Source organism: Taudactylus pleione, unplaced genomic scaffold (assembly GCF_031769625.1).
Source record: "Taudactylus pleione unplaced genomic scaffold, aTauple2 ptg000069l, whole genome shotgun sequence".
In the NCBI taxonomy this organism is placed as follows: Eukaryota; Metazoa; Chordata; class Amphibia; order Anura; family Myobatrachidae; genus Taudactylus; species Taudactylus pleione.
In genome coordinates this window covers 2,509,677-2,524,904 of record NW_028284471.1, presented here as the reverse complement: position 1 = coordinate 2,524,904, position 15,228 = coordinate 2,509,677, and positions in this window count along the sequence as shown.

Below are 15,228 nucleotides of genomic sequence, written 5' to 3'. Positions count from 1 at the left end.
ATCCACGTGCAATCAGGAGATCGGTGTCTGCTATGTCTATCTAGAGACATTACTGTATTACTGTCTATCTCCTGTCTTTGTCTCCCCTTCACCTTTCTATATCTGGATATTATCTCTTGCCTCCCTTTTGTTCTTCCTCTGAAATCCCCTTTACTGCTGTTACCTCTCCTCCCCCTCACACACCATGCACAGACACCAGCTAATTGTATTACCCCCCCTTCTACAGATAGAGATGTGGTTAGATTGAGACTAGCAGTTCAGGGGTTAACACATCCACCATGCTACCTTCCCCCATTCTCTTCCCCTCTCTGACCTTTCCACTAATATCTTTCCTCTCTCCACCCCACCCCCTTCTTATCTCTCCCTGGGGCTGTTTTCCCCCCTTCCTTCCCCACCTCCTCTCCTCCCTCCCATCCTCACGCCTTGGTTTCTATTCCTGGTCTTGTTTTCAGAGCTGACCCCCTTCCCTTGCCTGCCAAACCCGCAGTTTCCTTAGGAGGGGGCATGGTGTAAGAAGTGGTGGGCAGTAGTGGTGATGATGGAGGTGGGGGATTGGCATTAGATAAAACTGCAAACATCACGTATTTTAGCCACAAAGCAAATGTCCATCCTGTCATTCGTGTCTGAACTAGGTGAAACTGTAAAAGGTGTCTGTCCAGCACAATACAGTAATACTGACTATTTCACAGTATGGTCTCTCGCAGAAGCCTGTGTCTGTGAAAACCAGGTCACTTACTGCACAAGACACTGCCGGACTGCACAGGCAATGCATGCCACACATTTATTGCCAAGACCTAAAACATAATAGATGTGATCTAAAACCACATTACTCATTACTAAAAACAGAGGAGGTAAAAGAGGATTGCCAATCTGGCAAATATTTACAAAGTCTCTTCTTAGATCATTATAAATCATGTTGGTAGGTAATACATTACAAAGCATAGTATCCTGATACTAAAAAGTAACCCCTGATAGTACAAACTATGTATCCATATATTGATTTATAGTTCCCAACCTCCTTTCAGTCACCGGTTAGAAATACTGACTCAAACGTACAAGTTCAGGTTTTATTTGCACGCTAGTTGCAGTGGCGTAAATAAGAGGGGTTGAGCAGGGCATGTGCCCTGGGCGCCATACCAGCCCGTCCTAGTTAGCCACTGCAGTGCCGACCGCAGTGAGTGCGGTCAGCACTACACATTTACACAGGACCGGCGCTAGGTTTCCCTGCGCCCAGCGCCGTTCCCTCTCCCTGAGCGCTTACACAATAGTGCCAGGCGGAGGGTGGGAGGCTGGTGCATTTTTACACACACATCGCCGCCAGCACGGTGGCGATGTGTGTGTTAACCAGCAGCCAATGAGAGTCAGACAGACTCTCATTGGCTGCTGCTACTGCTAACTTAGTTGCAATGATTATCATCTATTTTTTCTTTTTTTGGGGGGCCTTTATATTTATAAAAACTATTCTAAATGGAAACAAAAAGGACACTATTATAAAATTCCATAGGCAAACCAAGAGCCACCTGAGACAATATTGTTCATGACCTATATAGGTGCAGTGATTTAGCAGCAGAGTCCTTGGAAAATATTATAATAGAAATATTATTAGCTATGCATAGTTATAACGTTACTGGCACATTTCATACTTGTAACTCGAATCCTAAACGCTTTTATTGCAAAGTGACTGGCACATTATATACTGGAAATTCACCTCTACTACATAGTCACACGCATTGCTGCTTATTTATGTGCAAAATGTGTGTTTAATATACAAATTAAATTTTATTTTCAGGAAAGACGATCAGAGTTTGGCACTCACTTAAGGTGGCCATACATCTGCGACGGATCGTCGCGATGCAGGGATGCGATCGGAAACTTCCGACCGCCCACCATTGATGTTTTGCGATCCGTCACCAGATCGCAGACATTTGCCATGTTAAATGTCGGCGATTTGATGATCGCGATCATTTTTGGATCGCGATCGGTAAAATCCAACATGTTGGATTTCTGCGATGCCGGGTTGCAGGATCGCGGCAATCCTTTGCAGATGGATGGGGCCCATTACCCAAGGATCGGTGGTGTGAGAGACTCCCACACCCAGTTAGAGTCAAGCTTATTTAGTAATAAGGTACAGATGATTTGCACATATGTTACCAGTAGAAGCCAGTCAGACATTTGCCATCATTAGCTTAGCATGAATTGTACTGATTAATGCTACACTCTGATTGGTTACTATAGATTTTATTACATTACAATTATGAAATAAGCCAGAATGTGGCCTGAAAAGAAAAGTTATGCTTCATTACCTCTTATGCTCTTTCCCAAATCAATGACATGTTGTCATTATCCCAAAATGCTAGTTAGTGCCCCCTTTGACTATTTTCTCCCTGTAGACTGCTGTCTCTTGTAAATAGGATTCTCTACCAGATATTTTTAATATATATATATTAAAGAATATTTGAACGTAAATGCTGTTCAAATGGGGGATAAGAACGTCATGTGGTTATATCTCTTTGCAGTATATATTAAATAATGGCAAGATTATGGTGTTCTAGAATAAAGTGATTCTTTGCCATTCACTAGATATGTGCACATACTGTAAGTGTGGGGAGTGGGGGCACTACTGCAGTAAGAGGTGGGAGTTGTGAAGGCTTTACCCTTTGTTCTCGTTCATGGTGGGAGGGGGTGGAGGTGGCACACCTGGAGGGAGGGGAGCAGGTCAGGAATTCTCAGGGTCAAAGGAGAATTTGTACCTTCAGGACATGAAGTGGGGGAGGAGGACTGGCTTCAACAGTACGGAATAGAGGACCAATTCAGTTATATTTGGGTGCAGAAAGTAGTTCTCATACTTTTTTTACTGCAAAATCGCACATGTATATAGCATAGAGTGACCATCTGACCATACAGAACATGATTTAAAGACTAATGGACAGGATCAGACAGTGCTGGGTGTTGATGATCAGCACAGAATCCGATGTGCGGGGTGTAGATCAGAGATTTAGAAGCCATGCATTCCTAACCATTTTTTATGTCATCCCATTCAATCCACATATTATTCCCTCTATCTCCACCTAAATCCTCCTCTTCTCACTGTTCTGTTCCCACCTCCAGTACATTCCCTAGGTTACCTCTCACTCCTCAAACCTATTCCTCCCCCACAGCATTAGAATTACCTCCTCAACCCCTTTCTTCCTCCCGCTGTCCACTTCATAATCCTCCTATACTCATAATCCCTCTATCAATATGTCCTCTTCATCACTATCATCACCATGCCCTCAATCATCTCCTCTTCATCATTATAATAATTTACCCCCCCATCCACAGTCATCAGTAACCCCCTCATCCTCATTAACCACTTCTTCCAGCATCAATCCCTTTGCTCATCCCACTGCCCCCTCATCATCCTTCTCGACACGTCCTTTTCTTCACTATTACTATCCTATCCCCATCATCATCAACTTGCCACATTATCTCCCCTTCAACACTATAATTATAATAATGCTCCCCTCTCCCTTCAACAGAGTAATTATTAACCCACCCATCATCCTTAACCACTCCTTCTGTGTGTGTGTGTGGGGAGGGGTGCCAATGTGGTAGGGAATGTGAATTGTAAGCTCCATGGGCAGGGATTCTTGTGAATTACCTAAATACTCCCTGCATACTATGTGTGCTATATAAATAACTGTAAATAATTATTGACCATAAATACCTAAATCATAAACTCTCCATCATCATTAACCCCTCCATTCTGAATCATTACTAACCCCTTATTCAGCATTATTGTTAACCCTCCATCAATAACCTGTCATTAACAACCACCATCATTAATCCTATGCTTTATTAACTCCTTCATTTTTGTCCATCATGCTGCTCCTGTGCATGTACTCATAGGGGAATTGATCGTGCATCAAAGTTCCCCTATGAGAACTAACGTAGAGATTGTCAGCACAGGCTGAGGCGGTGACAGGTGTAGATGAATGGCACAGACTGAGAAAGTTATGGGTGTAAGCGATTGGCACAAACTGAGAAAGTTATAGGTGTAGATGAATGCCACAGGCTGAAATGATGACAGGTGTAGTGTGTAGATGAATGGCACAGACTGAGAAAGTTATGGGTGTAAGCGATTGGCAAAGACTGAGAAAGTTATGGGTGTAGGTGACTGGCACAGGCTGAGAAAGTGATGGGTGTAGATGATTGGCACAGGCTGAGAAAGTGATGGGTGTAGATGATTGGCATAGGCTGAGAAAGTGATGGGTGTAGGTGATTGGCACAAGCTGAGAAAGTGATGGATGTAGGTGATTGTCACAGACTGAGAAAGTTATGGGAGTAGATGATTTGCACAGTCTGAGAAAGTTATGGGTGTAGATGATTGGCACAGGCTGAGAAAGTTATGGGTGTAGATCAGGGGTGGGGAACCTTTTTTTTCTGCGGAGGGCCAATTTGATATATACATGTATAACATTATTTGCGGGCCCGGTGCAGGCAACGCCCCTTTGTGAGATGATGACATGGGTTTGGGGCCACAATCGACGGTGATTACAGCAATGCCCGGAGCAAGCTGTAAGGGCAGCGGTGTGACTGTCTGAAGTGTCCTCAGGACGCTATAAGGGGCACTGCTGCATAGATTCTGGCTGCAGGGTGTCATTCTAGGCACCCTGCTAGCCAGATGAGGATAGCAGAAAAAAGCTCAGAGGGCCAGACCAAATGATTCCGCTGGCCTTATATGGCCCCCGGGCCTGAGGTTCCCCATCCCTGGTGTAGAGGTGTAGATGAATGGCACAGTCTGAGAAAGTTATGGGTGTAAATGATAGGCACAGTCTGAGAAAGTTATGGGTGTAGATGATTGGCACAGGCTGAAATGGTGACAGGTGTAGATGAATGGCACAGATTGAGAACGTTATGGGTGTAGATGAATGGCACAGGCTGAGAGGGTGCCAGGTTTAGATGAAGACACATGCTGAAACATTACCAGGTTTCCTTTATCAGTGCAGGCTGAGACTGTGCCGTGTGTAGATGATTGGGACAGGCTAAGTTGGTGCCAAATGTAGATGAACAGGACAGGCTTAGATGGTTATCAGATGTATTTGTTAGTTGCAAGCTGGTATGGTGCCAAGTGTATATGCACAGGAAAGACTCAGGCGTTGCTGGATGTAGTTGATTAGGGAAGGCATAAGGTGCGTACACACTAGACGACTTGCAAACAATGCAATGGTTGTCCAGATTTCCTTTGAAGTCCCCAACAAATGATATAGTGCATATACACACTGTGCAATCTACCAAACAATATATATCGTGCGTCATTCAGTCGCTTCGTTAACTATATAATGTTAACATATCGCCTGGTCATCCGGTAATGCGTACACTCTGTACAATTTGAAAAAAAATCGTTAACGAGATTGTCAGATTGAGCTGCATGTAGGGGCAACCTGAATATGCAAGGGACGATGCTGCAGGAGCGCGCATAGTGCGTACACACTTGACAATGTGAATGATTTGTCATTCCAATGCGTCAGAATCGGGCAAATTGTTAGAAAATTCGTCTAGTGTGTACGCTCCTTTAGACAGTACTGTTTGATCTTCGCAGGCTGAGACAACGCTTTGTGTAGATGAACAGGACAGGCACAAACGGTGTCAGATGTACATGATTTCATCATGCTCAGAAGGTGCCGGGTGTAGGTAATCAGGATAAGGTAATGTGTTTTTTTTTACATAGATCTACAGTACATGATTAGCACTAAAGGGGTTAATGCAGGTGAAGTGTTATTTCCTAATTAGAGAAGTGAGAGGGGAGAAAAGAAGAACTTACCACTACTCTGCTATTGTGTGTTTTATTTTCAGGGCATCAGAAAAGGGAATGCTGTATTTCTCTTATACCACATGCTTATCTACAATATGGCTGGCAAGGCTCAAAAAAGGAACAGGCTACTTCCTATGTGCACCTTACACGTCTTCCTCTTCATTTAAGTGCAGAATACAAAGAACACCGATCATTTGGAACATCAGTTTAACAATCTGCACAGAAACCGCTTATATAGCCCATGTTCTGAGACTTTATTCATGTGTATGAGTGATAGAACACTTCACAGCACTGATACTATGGGCCAAATGTAATAGGGTGAGAATTTAGAAAATGTGAGAGTAAACTCTCACACTTTTTAAACTCGGCCATGTAATATGAATATATGTACCCCTATACATATATGAATATGAAAAGCGCGATGAGAGATACAATTGTGAGATATCAATCAACAACCAATCAGCTTCTAACTTACATTTTATAGGCTGTGTTTGAAAAATGACAGTTAGGAGCTGATTGGTTAATACTTTTTCTCTCACAATTTTATCTGTCATCAAGCTTTGATACATAGGCCCTGTCGAAGTCAAATAATTGAGTATGATCGATGTACAATTATTATCTGACGATCTAGTCGTCTGTTGTCTGATAAAGAGTAAATCGGACGCTACTTTGCATTGGCGCAATGCAATGCGCACACTTGCAAACCCACCACCCACCACACACATACTGATTCACATAACGCACACACATTGACTTATATGCTTACACATAGACGCTATTTTGTGTGTATCCACATGCGTACACATAGACGCCCACGTGCATCCTCACATACATACATACATACATATGAACATTTCCTACATCAATGCACAGACGCACATATGCGAACGCATATGTATATAATGGTTCCTATTTACAATAAGCTAATAAAGGTTTTTTTAACAAGTAATTATGATATGATATAATATGTACTTAAATAAGATCTAAGGTTTAGAACATAGTAGACATTTCATGTTTGGTATTATATTAAATCACTGTTCATTTGCAGATCTCCGGTTCTATCGGCAAGGAGATCGCATCATAATGCGTCCGCAAGTTATGACCTATAGGGAGTTATTGGTTAGCATGTCAACATTTTGTATGTACTGTCGGTAGCCAGTTTAACCAGTTCTTCGGCGGGAAACTACACAAAGCAACTGTTGGAGAGCCAAGACATACCCTTGATGACACCGTATGAACTAACCAATGACCAGAATGACCAGGAGCAAGGACCAATGGAATCATGCCAGCTTGTCTCTATTGTTTTATCTGTGACCTGTAAGTTATATAGGCTACTGCTCTGGATCCCATAAGGGAGTCATTTTCCCTTCTTTGATGACCACAGGCTTCAGGATTGATGACTGAGAACTGGATCCAGAGCGCTAGCGTATGTATCGGCTGTACCTTGTATTTTACTTGCGTTTTGCGCTAATTGTTTAGATCACAGTGTGTTATACTTTTTCTTGCAAAATATAACTTTTTGTGCTTTGGGACCACAATTGGATTGGAAAGCAATTATATCAGTTAGCGACTTGCAGTGCTAAATAGCGATCAAGAGGTATCCATAGCCCCTTAGACTCAAAAAACTCTCATGATTTAAACTCATTCAGATGTTTTCCAGTTTTGAAGATAAAACTTGACCAATGAGAGAGGTTACTGCTAAACTCTTACATATTATAAACTCTCGCCCTATTACATTTGGCCCCATGTGTTAGATTCTGACTAAGGACCTAATTCAGAGGCTGATGCTGATACACGCGTGCACAGGGGTTGTGCATATATATATATATATATACAAATGTCGCAGTTGCCGGGATTTGTATTGAGACGCCCACTAGCAGCATCTCCAGTCCTGCTACTTGTGTACACAGACGCACCATCGGTCACATGTGATTGCCTCATCGATCTTCTGAGAAATCTTATGGTTGCTCAGATTGTCAGTTGGTAGTAAACCGCCGGACCCAAAACCATTCTACGAATTTGTAGACACAGACACGGCCCCAAAACAGTTCCAACACACCTGCCCCCCCCCTCCCTTCGCTTCTTTATTGCCCACAAACGCTCCCTGTCAATCACACTGCGAACGTCGTTGATAATGAAACTTGGCGCATGCGCAGTGCGACTCATACTCATTTGCAGTATAAAAAAATCACTCAACTGCACAAACATCAGCATTGTCTGACTCAAAAGTGAATGGTGAAATTGTGGCCCCGCCCTCTGCTGCACAATGCCATGATTTGCGTAACTAAACACTGGGTCATGGGGCCACAATGAGGTGATTCACAGCACCAGGCCTCATGCACCTCTCAACTGGCGTCTCCTGTGAGGCCCATGTATAAAGTGCATATATACAGACACTTTTATATAATCAAGTCCATTTTTAAACCAATCTTCATCCGATAAACGTAGAGGAGCAAACCAAAAGTGTTAGAGGTACATTTACTAAGGAGAGGTTTGTCAAAGCCTCTGCTCATCGGCAGCTTTGAACAATGGTTTTAAAACAGCAATAGGATTAAAGATGGCTTAAAGTGGTCCTGGTGTAGGAACTCATCTCCCCCGCCACACCTTCCCATCATCCTCACGATAGATGGAGATACTCTGAGATGGTGCCTTGCCACTGCTAGAGGCGCAAATAGGGTTGATGGCATCCAGAGCAAATAAAGAAAATGTTGTGCCCTTGAAAACTGTTTCTTTAAATTCTGGGTGTATACATATATTGGTACTGAAACACATATTGGAAACACAATTAGTGATGTGCAAGAGCAAGTTAAAACCTCAATATGACTGGGATGAATACCATGGAGCAGATTCAGCTAGCTGCAGTTTAATGTCCAAAGCTATTCAATGATTAAGCAATTTCCCCACATGGTAAACTTGTGACTGGCTCACGTTAACCCACAGATTCCGGGTAAAGTGCCCGGAATCTATGGGTTACCCCACGTGGTAAGCCCCAGAGGGTGCATTTGACGTGGATTTATCCTCGCTATTTAGGCCTCATAAGCTTTAAGAACTGTGAAATATAAACAGTATTAGATGCTTTTTTAACACTCCTACCACCAGTTGAAGCTACATCGTTAGGTCACTTAAAAAGAAACAATTGTTCTAGGCCATCAGTGTCTCTCTTAGTTTTTTTTTTTCTGCCACCCCTCTGAGTTGTGTTTTTTTTTATGGGGTCCCCTTGTTTTTGTCACATGAGTGTCCCATTTTTTAAAATATATTTTGCAACTCCTATGTATCCTCTGTGCTTGAGAGTCTTTTCTTACCTATATGGTACTTTCTCTGCAATGGGGAACTTCTGAAGAAATTGAGTTTCTCTGGGCAGAAATTGTCTGGAGTCGGTATTCTGTATGTATATAGGTTATCATCACACCAGCTACACTCTACACCTCCTCTTTGGGCTCTCTGCCCCTGGACTTCACCCCTACAACCTAGACTCATTTTATGAGCCCATGACAATAGCTACAGGTTTCAGCTTATGCTGAATATTTCCATTGCACCCCTTGCATCAGTGACTGTGTTGAGATTTGTAGTGCTAACTGTTACTTGTCCCCACTGTACTGTATTATTACTGTCTTATTGTTTTGCTCTTTTTATGGCGCTACGGATTACATGTGGCGCTGTATAAACAAACATCCTGGAAAGACACCATCCTCCTATGTCTCTCCAGCACCATCCCTCTGCATCTCTACAGCTCCATTCCGTGTCTTTATAACACCATACCCCTTGCATCTCTTGAGTGCCATCCCAGATGCATTTCTGTAACACCATTCCCCCTTGGTCTCTCCAGGACTATGACCTGCGTCTCTCCAGGACCACCCTCATGCGTCTATCCAGCACCATATCCCTGTGTCATCCTCCTTCGTCTCTTCAGCACCAACTCTCTGCGTCCCACACGCTGCTGTGTGCTGGGCTGCGATGGGTTCATGAAGGCTGCTTTCGCTGAGCAGCAGCAGTCTACTCTGCCTGCTTGCTGTGAGAAGGGAGTGATCGTCCTAATCGTACCCCCCGGATCTTCCCCTGACTGAGGGGTGCAAGGAGCTCCAACAAGTTCCAGTGAGCGGCACCTCTCTCTATGGCCCTGGTATTAAGCTATTCAATTAGCACTTTTTTGATGTAAAGCTATTTTAATTTTCTACTTCAGGGTCCATAGGGCATCCACAGGATACCTTGGAGTATAGGTGATGACGTCAGACATCGGACACCACAGAGTTAATTTTCAGCCTCCCAGGATGCACCGGGGTCCCTCACCTATATCCCGCCCCCGAGCCAAGGCAAATCAGTTTTGTGGGTGTCCGGCTAGGAGTCGGATCACTTTAAACAGAGAGGGGCTAGAAGGCCCCTGAAGTTTCTTCAAATGCAGCTGTGACTGCACTGATGTCCATGCTGTCTCTCCTCCATCCCGCCGGACCAGAACACCGGTACTGATCTGGGGAAGCTGGTAGGTATCTGGTGTCACAGCTACCGGTGACCAAGGATTACCTGGACTCTGAGCGGAATCAAGGGGGCAGGTAAGCAGCGGGGTCCTGCGGCGGGCACCCGCCGGTAACACAGTCTTTTGGGTCCCCTGGGGACCGGCTGCACGTGGGCCAGGTACTGATCCTGCGCCTTCCACTAGACCACCAGGGACAGCGGACCGTGATTGAGCGGTACAGCGCGGCGTCCCAGGGGTTAATAGCATGCCAGGGGAGAGAGCCTTCCCTGTCTCACAGCCGGCGCCTCCCCCGCTGCACAGTGCCATTCCACAGCGGTCTGAGCGGGCTATGTCAGTGCTCCTCCCCCGGGCCTGCCTCCTCTCTACTCCTCGGCGGCCATTTTCTCACTACATGTGCTAAGAATGAAAAACGCTGCTGGAAGCTGATACAGGCATTGTGGTCCGGGTCCCCCTGCATACCTCTCCTCCAGAGTAAGGTCAGAGTATGCTGCACTTTTTCCTACCAGGCTGTGTGTCTGCGTAGTTATCTCAGTGCTGATAGTGCAGGGAGTTATTTCTGCATTGTATGTGACTTAATGCTAGCGCTGTTTGCCTGTACTTTCATTTCTGACTGTCAGACCATTTTACTATCCCTGTCTTCTTCTGCTAAAAAGCCTTTGTGGTGCGGTGCTGCAGGGTTCTCATTGCCTCACAGTAAACTATATTGTCTGTGAGGGGAGTCACATATACTGCATTACACTCATCATGTCTGAGAGTGAACGTGATTTTCCTCTCCAGCTAAGGTGTACCAAATGTAATGTACCAATAGTGGAGAGTGAGGGACACACTGAAGGTGTATGTCGGGAATGTTATATAATTTCACGCCCGATTACTGTCACTGCACCAGTGCAGGAACCGTCCTGGGCCTGTTTTGCTACGGCACTTACAACCCTGGTGGGTCAACTGCGCTTCCCCACTTGGGGTTATCGCAGCAGTCATTAGGGTCATCACCCATGCAGGGGTTCCCTAGACAGTTGATTATACCCCAGTGTCTCCCACTGTCACCCCCCCCAGGTCTCCCAGGAACATGCGTGGGTAAATTCATTGTCCAATACGGTAAAGCACCTGATGGACATTTTACAGGGGGAGTCATCATTGCGGCCCGCAAAGCGGCCTATAGTGTCTCAGATTGCTCATTATGAGGAGGATGACATGACTTCTGATGACGGAGAGATTTTTGACCTCTCAGACCAAGAGTTCTCCCGTACTAGGGAGGTGGAGTCTAAGTCAAAAATGTATATACCTGGCCTTATACGGGGAGTCCGTGCGGCCTTGGTTATTACAGATGACGATCCCCCCGTGGCCAAATCTGAATATGCCTTCTTTAAGGATATTAAGGGTGATTCCACTGTATTTCCTCTATCTGGTCAGTTAGTGGATCATTTAGAGGAGGCGTGGAAAAATCCAGGTAAGCTTTACCAGCCTCAAAAACGTTTGGCTTTTGCATACCCCTTTGCAGATAATTATTTTTCCAAATGGGAAACCCCTCCACAGGTGGATTATCATGTCACACGCCTTGTGAGGAGTGCTACATTGCCCATGCCCTCCATGTCCTCCTTAAAGGATGTCACGGATGGCAAGGTGGAACTATGCCTGAAATCCATCTATTCCCTTGCGGGGGGGTCCAGACCGGCAATGGCCATGTGCTGGGTAGCCAGAGCCATGGAGCATTGGGCTGATAGCTTGGAGATGTCTCTAGACCCTGATTCGTCACCTGAGCAGGTGGAGTTAGTGGGTAACCTCAGAGACTCAGCTACATATATTAATGAGGCAGCCTTGGATATAGGGCTCCTCACTTCCAGAATCTCCTCAGCTGCAGTGGCTGCATGCCGCACCCTCTGGTTGCGTTCGTGGAAAGCAGATGCAGATTCCAAAAAGGGATTGGAATGCTTGCCCTTTAATGGACAGGTCCTGTTTGGCCCTGATCTGGACAAAATTGTGGCCACTCTGGCAGCGGCTAAGTCTGTGTGTCTGCCATCTGCGACAGTCCCATCAGGGTCTGGTACTTTCGTCCTTTTGGCCCAGGGTAAATTCATAGTGCAGTCCTTTCCGAGACAGGCAGGGGCCAAGAAAACTGCCAAGCCAAAGAAGCAGGCTTGGAGTACAAGACGTCCAACTCCTAAGTCAAATGATAAGCCCTCTGCCTGACGGGACGGGCCTCCCCTTGGGGGACCCCAAAGTGGGAGTCCGACTTCTTCAGTTCGTCCAATGCTGGTGTCTCACAACCGCAGACACTTGAGTAAGAGAAGTGGTCTCTCAGGAGTACGTCCTTTCCTTTCGGCAGAGGCCTCCCAGTCGGTTTTTCACCACGGGCCTTCAGTCAGATCTAGACAAGGCCCAGGAATTCCGGAAGGTGATCCACTCTATGCTCCAGGCTGGAGTGATAGTGCCATTCCCGTTGTCCCAGAGAGAATTGGGGTATTATTCCAACCTCTTTCTGGTACAGAAACCCAATGGGTCTTACAGGCCCATCCTTAACCTCAAGTCCCTCAACAAATTTTTGAGGGTTCCTCAGTTCAGGATGGAGACTCTGCGCTCCATCATTTTGATGATGGAGCCTGGGGCTTTTATGGTGTCGCTGGATATTCAGGATGCGTACCTGCATATTCCTATTGTCTCAGCACACCAGCGTTTCCTCAGGTTGGCAGTAAAAGACCAACACTTCCAATTTCAGGCACTGCCCTTTGGTGTGGCCACAGCGCCTCGAGTGTTTACCAAAGTCATGGCAGTTATGGCAGCTCACCTGCGAACGCAGGGGGACCGCCTGTTGCCTTATCTGGACGACCTTCTACTGTGGGCAAGGTCTCCAGAGGTCCTTCAGCAACTGACAGTCTGTGTTGCAGGCTCACGGCTGGCTGATAAACGGAAGAAATCATCCCTGGTGCCATCAAAGAGGTTGCTACGTCTCGGAGCCCTGTTAGACTCTCAACGTCAGAGGAAAAGATCTCTACATTGCAGGCAAGAGTATGCAGTTGCCTGCAGAGTCGCCGGGTGTCTATTCACTCGGCGATGAGGTTACTGGGATCCATGGTGTCGATGTTCAACATGGTGGAGTTTGCCCAGTTTCACTCCAGACCTCTGCAGAAGTTGATCCTCTCCAGATGGAATGGGTTGTCCCACCGGACAAAGACTCAGACTCAGGTGTTGTCCCCAGAGGTACGTCTGTCATTAGCCTGGTGGCTGCAGACTACTCACCTGAACAGGGGGTGCCCCTTTTGGATGCGGACTGGGTCCTTCTGACGACTGATGCCAGTCTACGAGGTTGGGGAGCAGTCTCGGGTCCACTCATCTTCCAGGGAAGATGGACGTCAGCAGAATCTTTACTTCCAATAAATATCTTGGAACTACGGGCAGTATTCCGAACTCTCCAACAAGCAAGACATGTCCTCCACAGAAAGCCTGTGCAGGTGCAGTCGGACAACGCCACTACGGTGGCTTACATAAACTGCCAAGGAGGAACCCGCAGTCAGGCAGCTCTGACAGAGGTGTCCCGCATTCTAGTGCGGGCGGAAGGCAATCTCACAGCCATCTCGGCAGTGTTCATACCAGGAGTCTTCAACTGGGAAGCAGACTTTCTCAGACGTCAAGACGTGCATCCAGGAGAATGGTCTCTTCACCAGGAGGTGTTTAGCTACTTGTGAACAAGTGGGGCCTTCCTTGAGATAGATCTCATGGCCTCCTGACACAACAACAAGCTGCTTGTGTACGGGTCAAGAACAAGAGACGCAAAAGGTACTTCTAGTAGATACCCTGTCGGTCAGGTGGACCTTCCAGTTTGCATAGCTCTTCCCTCCATTCTTCCTTCTTCCTCGAGCGATTCGCAAATTCAAGCAAGAAGGCGGCACACTCCTGCTGATAGCTCCAGCGTAGCCCAGACGGCACTGGTACTCAGATCTCAGGAGCCTATCCATAGATGCTCCGATGCTGTTGCCTCTACATCCGGACCTGTTGTCTCAAGGTCCTTGCCATCACCCGGACCTGGGCCGTTTGTCTTTGACAGCGTGGCTGTTGAGACTGCCCTCTTGAGGTCCAGGGGTTTTTCCAGCTCTGTTGTCAACACCATGCTCAGAGCTCGGAAGACATCTGCACGAATTTACCACCGAATGTGGCATACTTTCTTTAAATGGTGTCGACTTAGAGGATATGATCCTCAGGTTTTTAGGATGTCCAGGATTTTGGCTTTCCTACAGGCGGGCTTAGATCACGGTTTTCGCCTTGCTTCAATGAAGGTGCAGGTTTCCGCCCTCTCGGCGTGGTTTCAGCATAGGATTGCTACACTTCCTGATGTCCACACCTTCATGCAAGGTGTACTTCGCTTACAGCCTCCCTTTGTTCCACCTGTGGCGCCTTGGGACTTGGCTGTGGTCCTAGGGCTCTCCAAGGACCGTCATTTGAACCACTGGGCTCAGTGGATCTAAAATGGCTCACAGCTAAGACTGTGTGGGTCTCATTCAGACCCGCTCGCGAGCGCAGGACGCCCCCATGTGGGTCGATGGTATCCAAATGCGCATGCGCATGACGGAGGCTGCTCCGTCGTGTGCATGCGCAAAACCCGGCGAGCGACGGCGAAACTGTCGCTCGGGGTCTCGCACCAAAGGGTGCGAGATGTTGATTGACAGCACGCCCCCTTTGGTTTGCGTGCCGGGGGCGTAGCTGCCAGGCGGAGGCGCTCCCATGGGAACGCCTACCGTCTGGGTCCGGCCCCACTGACATCACTAGTGATGTCAGTGGGAGTGATTTTGGCTCTGATAGAGCCAAAATCACTCCAGGGCTTGTGGTCACCGAGACCCTACCGCAGAGTCTCGTCGCAAGCCCGATGGTCACGATGGTCTTGACCATCGCGACCATCTTTTTGGCCGCTCGCATATGCTGTGGGTGGTCACCCACAGCTATGCCAGCGTCCAGGAGGCCGCTCCAAGTTTAG